The sequence below is a fragment of the Cupressus sempervirens genome, chromosome 7 (assembly GCF_028749045.1).
Source record: "Cupressus sempervirens isolate cs-2001-9-10 chromosome 7, ASM2874904v1, whole genome shotgun sequence".
In the NCBI taxonomy this organism is placed as follows: domain Eukaryota; kingdom Viridiplantae; phylum Streptophyta; class Pinopsida; order Cupressales; family Cupressaceae; genus Cupressus; species Cupressus sempervirens.
The window spans coordinates 381,136,147-381,147,081 of NC_143124.1; the positions used below are offsets into that span (position 1 = coordinate 381,136,147).

The following is a 10,935-nucleotide window of genomic DNA, read 5'->3' on the forward strand; positions in this document are numbered from 1 at the left end:
AATAAGAGAAGATAATATATGACATCTTGATAATGAACAATAGTAGACATTACTTTCAAAATATAGATTTCATTAAGAACTAACAACAAATTAAAGATTTAGATTTAAGTCTTAGTAGATAACATGTGCATGGAAATGAATATGACATGATAAACAAGTGAATAGTGTGAAAGAAGGACGCGAATATCCTTCATCCAAACTCTATAGTTGACCAATTTTCAAAAAATAAAAAACATCATGGATTTTTCTGAAAATTTTAGCATTTGATCTTCATGATTTGCATAGTTTGTACTTGAAAACAACAAAAAAATTGAAAAAAAATCATGTTTTAGTGAATGTGGAAGGAAAAAAATGTTTGACTTTATTTTGTCTTTAATACATTTTGAATGGAGACTAGCATGTCCCATGAAGATATGAGGATGAGTGAAGGTACATTCTTTGACAAGCAGAATATTAACTTAACAACTTTACATCCGAACCTGCAATAAAAGAAGAGTTGTCAAGCATACATCAAATACAGAAAAGTAATTTACTATAGATGCTCTAGAGCATAGTCCAGAGAAAGGAGAACAAAAGAAATTTGACTTTATTTTGTCTTTAATACATTTTGGATGGAGATTAGCATGTCCTATAAAAATATGAGGATGAGTGAAGGTACATTCTTTGACAAGAGAGTTACCACCTTACATCTTTACATGCAATAAAAGAAAAGATGTTGAGCATACATCAAATACAACAAAATAATTTACATCAAATATGACAAAATAATTTACTATAGATGATCTAGAGCATAGTCCAAAGAAAGGCAATTAATTAAGTTACGATCGATGCAAAAATAATACAAGAGACGCAATGCGTCATAGTTCCTGTTATTGTAGAGGTGTAGTAGAGGTGTAGGTGAGTGAGAATAAGGTTAAATAGTTGTAAATTAGGATTGTGAATGCATTGATTTTTTCCTAGAATTGCACTTGTCATCTGATAGATGGCTCATGTGTTTTCATAGAATAAAGTAATTTTTAATTATGAAATAATATGTATATAATTTAATATGTACATTTGTAAATAATATATAGATGTAATACATATAAATTAATGTTAATGAATGAATATAATATAATAAATAAGAAATAACATATAACTATTTAATTTTAGTACATAGTTTAGGAAAACTTAATAATAATTTATACGTCTTTTAGAATTGAAGTATCTTTTTTTTTTGTGGTTCTTTCCTTCACTATGTTTTTTGATGTAAAATATAAGTATTAATTTAATATTAAAAAATATATTTAAGCTTTAAATATATTTAAGCTAAATGATAAATTGTTTAAATAAATAATATAATTTTTAAATTGTAACACTAATCAATTATACATATTACAAACACTATTATAAAATATATTTAAAAAAGAATGTTGTTTAATTTTTTTAATTTATAAAAGTAAAATGATAGCAATAATTCAAGTACATTTACTAAAAAATCAAAGTTTTTTAAAAATAACAAATTGAAATACTAAACTCTATATTTGATTTAAAAACTTGGTAATAAAAATAAATAGTAATAATTGTTATTAATTAGACATATTGGATTAAAAAATTTAGTAATAAAAATAAATAGTAATAATTATTATTGATTAGACATTCATTTGTGAGGTGGAGGATAAAAATAAGTGTTTTATAAAACGTTAATCTACTTGTCACAAATGTGAAAAAGATAAGGAAAAGATAAGGTTGTAATAATGCATTCATAAAATTCTTATAAATCAATCTATTTGCAAAGTTTTGAAAATTCTATATTAATATATAATAAAAATTAATTTTTCCCCTTACTATTTTTACTCCCCACCAATCCCAATAATAATTAGCCTTTTTCCATATGTTAAAATCATAGAAAATAGGTCAACATTACAAATTTATGTATAAGATAAAAATCATGGAAAAAGTCGTTGACATTTATTTGCATCTGACCGATGCGTTAGTATTCTGCCAACGGCAGGAACTAAACTAATAATAAGTAGTCGAGTTACTTGAAGAGAGACATTGACTGCAACGTAAAGTCATTGTCGTAAAGAAAATGATATGTTTATAGACGTTGTCCATATGAAATAAGACGTTGTCCATATGAAAATCGATATTATTCCCAACAGCCATCAATGTTCCACATTTGTATGATTGTCCTCCTCCACTGTTCACGACATCTTGAAAATTATGCCAGAATTCAAGGCAGAAAGAGGCCAACTTTATTACATGATTTGTTACTTTCTAGATCTAAGGAATGCATTTAATTCAATTATGGTTACTCATGCAGTAACAACTTTAATTTCACAAGAATTAATGAAATATTGGACAATAAGTCAACAAGTGCTATAATAACTATTAGAAAATGCTCAACTCATTTTTTTGAACCATAATAAGTACTCTATCCATTTGTCTTTTAGTTTTTGTTAATCCATTTATGTTTGGCCCCAATTCTAATTAGTTGATTGTGCAAACAAATATTGTGATTTCTAAGTGAGATGAGCTCCCTAATTATCTCCAATTTTAAACAAAATGAATTTACTTGAAGTTTTGTTGCTACTCTTATTGTGTTTCTTGTTTAGTCACTATATTTTAACAATAGAACAATTATATTCTTTGTATTTAACATAAGATAAGAATTCCACCACCATCATAGTTCTTATTAATACAATGATTTAAATTTCAAAATTAAAAAAAAAATCTATTATAAATAATTATTTACATAATATACTATTTAACTCATTCCTAATTATATCTCAATTATTCAAACTAATTCTCATAAATCTCTTATGAAATTTTCTAAATAAAAAAATTAATCAATTTCTAGTTGAACTACTTCTAAGAATTCATATAAGCTTAATTAGCTATAAGCCATCCCTACCACCTAACCCTCCACGACCAGCCCTTTAAATACTTTGTATATTTCCTTATCCCAATTAAAATTTTCCTATTTACTTATATTGGCTAACTAATTTCAAATCTTAATTAAATCTCCATTAAATTGCTAGCATGGCAACATATTCAGAAGTAATAAGTGTATTTAATGAATCAAAAGTATACCATCTCATTTGTAGATATATTTATTTCGGCAAATCTTCCTACCAGGGAAACAACAATCTTGTTTCTATTTCAAGATGCCATCTTGCTAACTTTTACCACCCAACTTCCATTTAAATTTCGATTTTTGCTTTGCGAATTTGGTAACAACTAATAAATGACTCTCTCATAATTGGAAATAGCAGAATTACTTCACTATAAATTTGGTAGGGTCTTTACATTGAAATTGTTGCCTTCCAAAACGATCTCTTTCAGAATTAATCGATTTTGTTTTTTTTTCTGTGCAAGCCCTCGTTTTTCCATCGACTTGAATAATTCTGTAAGCCTGCCAATCCAGGCCTCTCGAAAGCTCCTGACAAAGAGAAAGAATAAGGTGGAGGTCAGCATGAGAAGCTCAACGAACCCCATACTCCCTTCTCTCGAAAATAACCAGACCAAAGAAGAAGAGATGAGGAGATTACTGAACGGAAGAATAGTAGAAATGCAGCGGCATTTAAGTTATTCATCAAGAAATGAAGTTGATCTTGATGACGACATGGACGTTGATCTTGTTGATGACAACATGGAAGTTGATCTTGATGACGACAACATGGAAGTCGATCTTGATGATGACAGCATGGAAGTCGATCCTGTTGACGACAACATGGAAGTTGATCCTGTTGTCGACAACATGGAAGTTGATCTTGTTGTCCCGCTGACGCCTCCCATTGAAAACCTCATAAGAGAGCTTGAGGTCTGCCTCTCTCTGTTCGGCCGATCATTCGAGCTCCTCCACAGCTTCGCCGCAAGATTTTGATGACAATCTAATATTGAGAAGTGATGAAGTTTTAGTTCTACTGCTCATGAGCAGAATGCACTCACAATGCATTACCATCATTTTTTAAAGTTTAAATTTTTTAAAGTCTCTTACAATCAGCATGAAAAAGTACATCTCAAGTGTAATGGCTGGCGAAATAACTAGCGTTGGAAATTAAATCTTCCAAATTGTGATTTTATGTCTCTTATGTTTTTTGCGTTCATAGCCAGTCGTGACAGTACTTTGCCTTTTAAATATGTAGTTTTGTTTTTACTCGTTGTCTGTGGTGCACTATTATTGTAGCAAAGTAGACCAACTGGTTTGCATGTTCGAACAAGGGGCGGTAACAGAGAAACGACATTATGTGATTTATTTGCATTTATTCATCGTCTTCTTCCCTTCCTCGACACTGTTTCGCTGAAACAGTAGTTGTACAACTCATAGTTTCCAAAAAATCGTAAATCAAAATAAAGTTGCTCAAGTTTGTCTTATTGCTTTACCACTTGCACCAATATTCTTATTCCCATAGCTTATGATATTGTGCGAAATTGGTAGGATTCATGCGGATCATAAAGTAATGTTTTTTCTATGGAATATCTATGAATGATAATGGGTTTGTACTTTGGTTTTGGGTTGAAAACTACATTGATTTTCATCAGTGGTGGTATGCATGGTGGCTTAACAGTTTCCTTTAATATGAATACTTTTAAAAGGGATAGGGTAGAAGGAGGATAAATTCTTCTCATATATCCTTCAATAGGCTTTTCTAAAATAGAGTATACTATTTAATTAATAATAAGAATTATTTTATAATAGAGTTTGTTTTAATGTATAATAACGAGAGAGATGGATGTCTTAAAGGGGTAGAAAAGTGAGTATTTAATATTATTAAAATAATAAGATATCAATAAAGTTAAATTGTGAATTATAATGATATAATCGAAGTTCTATAAACAGATATATTAAAAATGCAATAGAATTTAAGTGGTAATTTCATTTATACACTAGTTGTTTTGATCGTTAATTAATAATAGAATAGAAAATTGTCATTTTTAAATAATAAAATCAAAACATATTAATTATAAAAATTTTACACAATTTTAAAAATTTTATAAAAAGATCGATTAGATAAATAATATTAGTTTTGACAAAAATTAAATATTTTTATCTTAAAATTTTTAAAATATCATATAATGATAAACAAAATAAATATAATAAATATTTTAAAGTTTATTGTTTTTGATAAAAACTAATAAATATAACTTATATTTGGACAACAAAAATTTCAATGTTCTTTATTTTTATTAATAAATTAATAATTAAAAGTTGAATGATTAAAAAATGGAACAATTTTTTTAATTTTAAAAAGAGTGTTTTTTTGTGGCTCTCAAACATAAGCCAAATCGTGAATCAACACTAGAAAACAAAACTGAAAACGAGCGCAAAGAATAGTGAAAATGGGCAACGCCTGATTTCAATATATTAAAATGCCTCAAATGTGCATCCAGTGAGAAAATAGTCTAATGCTTCGTCGATAATCCGTTTTAATTTGTTAAAAGCCACATAAACTTTTATCAGCTCCGAAATTCACAGCTGCTACAGTTCAAAGGGTCCAGAGGATGACAATTGGGCTACGAACGATATGCATTCCACCTTGGATGCATTCCCACACAATCTCTCAGGACGCCATTGAAGTCCCGGAATGTATCATGAAGCCGCCGCCAACAGCCGCCAAGATGTTAACACCGCGCGCAATTATATCGGGCTTAAGAACTTCCGGGAAATTAAGGCTCGGACCTCTCGAAGAAAACCCGGGCACGATAGGAGCCGTCTTTTTTCCCACGGAGGTCAACCCCGTGGGATTGATCGTGGCCGTGGGTGCAGCGGTGCTGTTGACATATGCTTTTATCTTTTCCGCCGCTGTAGAACTCACCTTCGTAGCCGGCAAATATGGCTGATCGATGGGCTTATCATTGTCTCCCACAGCGATCAATGCTGCTACGCCCGCCCTCTTCACAAGCCTCGCTTTTTCCGTTGAATTATCGCTTTGCGAAGTACAGAGCACAAGTTTACCTTTGAAAATGTGAGGATCGAGACCCCGATCACCGCAGAAATCGTAGAGCAGAGGCAGATTTTGAGTCCCTGGTCCTCTGTAAAAAGACAACCCCTTGAAGTGCTCCCCGTTGCCAAGGCTTAGAAAAGAGAGAAACTCTCGGTCCACACTGCTGGCGCCCACTGTGGTCATCCACGGTGCCGTGTTTTTAACAGAAGATGAATTTGGCGGAAACGAATACACCCTTCTCCATCGCCCCGAACGCTGCCAGCGCAGTGTGATCCGCGTAAAATGGTTTCTCCAACAGGGGGCCAATCGACATAGAAATAATGTCAACACCATCTTGGACAGCTTTTTCCATTGCAGCAGCTATGTCGCTCGCATCGCAGCCGCCCTTCTCTCCCCAGCAGACCTTATAAACAGCCAGTCTCGCCGCAGGAGCGATCCCCATAGCCGTTCCCTTGCCAAAGCCGTTGTAGTTGGCTCCCCTTACAGCGGAACCCACAGCAGTAGAAGTAGTATGTGTGCCGTGGCCTTGCCTGTCTCTTGGAGATATGAAATTATTGCCCACATGCGATTTGTAGCCCACCGAGAAATTGAATCTTGCTCCGATGAGTTTTCTGTTGCACATAGACGAATCGAATCGGTCTCCGCTTTCACACTTGCCCTTCCATCTGGAGGGAACGGGGCCGAGACCCTCGTCATGGAAGCTCTCACTCTCCGGCCATATTCCCGTGTCCAACACGCCCACTATCACATCTTCACCCCGATTCAAATGCTTCGCCCACAGTCCTCTATCATCGGCAAGGCCGAGAAAGTGAGGTGAGTGCGTGGTATGAAGTTTAATCAGAGCCGATGGAATCACTGCGAGACAGCCATTAACGCTCTCCAAAGCTGCAGCCTCCGCACTGGTCAGTTTGGCCGCAAAGCCATGGAGGACTGTGTGATAGGTGTACAAGAGGACACCTGGATCTAATTTGGAGGCATTGGAAGTGGCCTGGGTGAGGATTGAATGGTACCAGTGCTCGTGCAAACTGAAGTGCGGGGGTTTCATGGATTTCAACATATGGACGATGTATGGCTTTTTTCCGTTGACACTTGCTGCGGTGGATAGGAAGAGCAGCAGAAACGCTAGAAGCGCGGAGAGGGGGGAGGTCGGGCTACACATTTTGAGTATTGAAGAAAAACGTTGGGTGTAGGGAATTACATGGCCGCGAGGGGTTATTTAACAGGAGTAGCAGGCTCTAGTGGGCCGAAGCAAAGTCTTGGTGGAGAAGAAAATGTGGAGATAATTGTGGACAGTCTGACGATAACAAATGAGCTGGAAATTGAGCAATACTTTTTGTAAAGGATGATAAAGTCTACAATCCGACGGTAAGGAACGAGGAAATTGAGCATCCGACGAAAGCGGGAAGATACTGTCTGCGCAAGGCAGAAGTCACGGCAGAAAAAAGAGAGCAACGTAACAAGACTTCTTTGCGTCGAGGTTTCCGAGAGAAGATGGAAAAGAGTTCGAATCTTAGCGCTCAAAAAATGGTTTCTTTTAAGTAATTTTGTTTGAAGTAAATAAAAGTGAGTCAAATGTGATGCATGTAAAGCATATTTGGTTTCGCGGAAAGTTCATGTTGGGGTGTAAGCATCAAAGTTCGTGCTTCTTGTCTGAGGTAAAATTCAAGTGAAAACTTCATTATATATTTTTTTTAAACGAGTAAAGATTATTTTCTCTGTGGTAGAAAGAGGGTTCCTCATGTTGAATTAGCTATAGTAATACAAGAGGAATAGAAGCTCTTGTTCTAATATATTATTTTATTAAATTTTGGTGAAGTCAAATAGCTATAGAAACTACATGGAACCATTTGAAATGTATAAAAGAGGTACACACACAACATTTTTGTATAAGAGAGATAAATCACAATAAGAACACTACTATGCAATGACAATTATTCAACATAGTTGCATTGATATGTGTACTAGAGGTACTTGTTCTCACTAGCCTTTATATATAACTTGTGGATTACTTGTGTGCAGATGAACCTTAATGCTTCCTCAACACTCTAATCCTAGCATACAACATAACTTTCCTTCAGCTCCTAACTATTTGAAACTACCATATTTTGTCAAATGGCATGTAAAACTCATTCTATAGCAAGTTTGCATGAAATTTAACATAGCCCATATGATATTTATTTTTTGCTAAGTTGGATGATTAGAGTGCCATTTCCAACTCCAATCCCCTATTTCACCATTACACAACATTCCATGCACCATCAAGACTCACAAGTATGAAAATGGACAAGGAATGATTTTCTCATAGATGTTTGTCATTCCCAAAGAGACAATTCTCATATAAAACATATAGGACAATGAGAACTATGGTATGATCAATCTCCACACAATCTGATTTGCATGACTTTCTCTTCGCAAGCTGATTTTCCTAGTGACCAATCTAATTTACTAGCTTCTTGAACAATATGTGGAGAGGCCTAAAAGTCCATATTCCTTGGAGCCATTTTGTTAGACAATCCATATGCCATGCTTGTCTTTCCAATGTTTGCAGAATTCAAACATGCAAATGCAAGCCTAGAACGAGAAAATAAGTGGGTAGAAAATATTCGTGTTGTCTATTAGAAACATAGAAACAAACTGAGCAATGATAAGTTGTCTATTTCCTCATTAGAATATGGATTTGAAACAAGATGGAGTCTTTAAGGCAGCATGTGACATATTTAAGTAGAATGCAAAAATCCACAAAATAGACAAATAAGAATGTAAAGCTCGTGATAAAATGATTAATATTTGTTTCTATTTCTACAAAATTTTATATTTGTCATATTATTTTTGAATTGTCTTCCTCCATTTCACCAAAATAAATATTCATCCCCACTTTAATTATCTAGGATAGTTGAAACAAAACCTTATTATGAATTTTGATGAATAGTTAAGGTAAAGGGAACATCTAATAGAAATTGACATATTTCAGTACATATTTTTTGAAAATTTTATATTTAAATATACAATTATGAAAAGAGTGAAAAGATATATATCCATGCATAGTTTTAAGTTAGTTATATATCTCTCCTTCCTTCTTGTTTCTCTTTCCTCTATTTCTCTCTCGTACCATCATCTTTCCCTCTCCTCCCTTCCTCTTCCTCTCTCCTTAATTTCTCTCTCGTACTAGTCATCTTTCTCACTCCTCCCTTCCTCTTTCTCTCTCCTACCATCATCTTTCTCTCTCCTCCCTCTAATTTTTTTCTCTCCCTTTCTCTATCCTCCCTCCCTTTTTTCTGTCTCCTCCCTCTCTCCCTTCCCTTCTTCTTTCTCTCTCCTCCCTATCTCTCTCCTCACTCTTTGTTTCTCTCTCCTCCCTACCTAGGACCTATTATTAGTGATGAACTTCTCACATAAGGCCAAGTATAGAAATGAATAAATTAACTTGCCATAACCATTCATTAAGATAAATTTATCATACAATCTCTTTGCTTTTAAGTTAAACAATATATTAATGTTTCTTTAAACAATATAGATCAATAAGCATATAAGATTGATGCTCATTTAAATTTATGTTTTAGATGTTCATTTAATTATATAGTTAATTATAGTTTAATCTCTCTCTTTCCCTTTTTGATATATTTGTAGTTAATGACATAGTAGATGTTTGATGGTTTTAAAGATAGTAATTATATTTATGTTTTATATTTAGAGATGAATTAAATATAAATTAATCCTAGTTTGAACCCTAACTAATACACAATCCCAAACCTTACCCTAATTCTAAAACTAACCCTAAACCTTAAATGCATAGAACTAGATAATAATCCTACCATCATCTTTCTCTCTCCTCCCTTACTCTTTCTCTTTCCTCTATTTCTTTCTCCTACCATCATCTTTCTCTCTCCTTCTTTCCTCTTTCTCTCTCCTACCATCATCTTTCTCACTCCTCCATTCCTCGTTCTATCTCTGACCATCATCTTTCTCTCTCCTCCCTTTTTGTCTCCTCTTTTTCTCTCTCCTCCCTTTCTCTCTCCTCCCCATATTCTTTCTCTCTTGTTTCTCTCTCCTTCTCCATCTCCTCCCTTCATCTTTATCTCTCCTACCATCATCTTTCTCTCTCCTCACTCTCTCTTTCTCTCTCCTCCCTACCTAGGACCTATTATTAGCAATGAACTTCTCATATTTAAGTCCATGTATAGAAATTAATAAATTCACTTGCCATAACCATTCATCAGGATAAATTTATCTTACAATCTCTTTGCTTTTAGATTAAACAATATATTAATGTTTCTTTAAATTATATAGATCAATGAGCATATAAGATTGATGTTCATTTTAATTTATTTTTCAGATGTTCATTTAATTATATAGTTTATTATAGTTTAATCTCTCTCCTTCCCTTTTTGATATATTTGTAGTTAAAGACATATTAGATGATTTTAAAGATGTAATTATATTTATATTTTAGATTTAAAGATAAGTTAAATATAACTTTATCATACTTTGAACCCTAACCATAATCTAATCCTAACTAGAGTCATATTACTAGAGTTTGAACCCTAACTAATACATAATCCCAAACCTTGTGCCCTTATTCTAAAACTAACCCTAAACTTGAAATACATAGAACTAGGTAATAATCCTACCATCATCTTTATCTCTCCCCCCTTCCTCCTTCTCTCTCCTCCCTTCCTCTTTCTCCCTTGTGCCATAATTGTTTTCACTCTTCCCTTCCTCTTTCTCTCTTCTCTATTTCTCTCTTCTACCATCATCTTTTTCTTTCCTACCATCATCTTTCCCTCCTCCCTTCCTCTTGTCACCTACCATCATCTTTCTCTCTCCTCTATTTCTCTCTCCTACCATCATCTTTCTCACTCCTCCCTTCCTCTTTCTCTCTTCTACCATCATCTCTCTCTCTCTCTCTCTCTCTCTCTCTCTCTCTCTCTCTCTCTCTCTCTCTCTCTCTCTCTCTCTCTCTCCCTCCCTCCCTCTCTCTCTCTCTCTCTCTCTCTCTCTCTCTCTC

The 10,935-nt window shown here is 33.9% G+C and overlaps 1 pseudogene; it reads right to left on the reverse strand.

Moving 5' to 3' along the window:
* Positions 1–5,317: 5,317 nt before the first annotated feature.
* LOC149547069 (subtilisin-like protease SBT1.7 pseudogene) lies at positions 5,318–7,153 on the reverse strand (annotated as a pseudogene).
* Between the last annotated feature and the right edge of the window lie 3,782 nt (positions 7,154–10,935).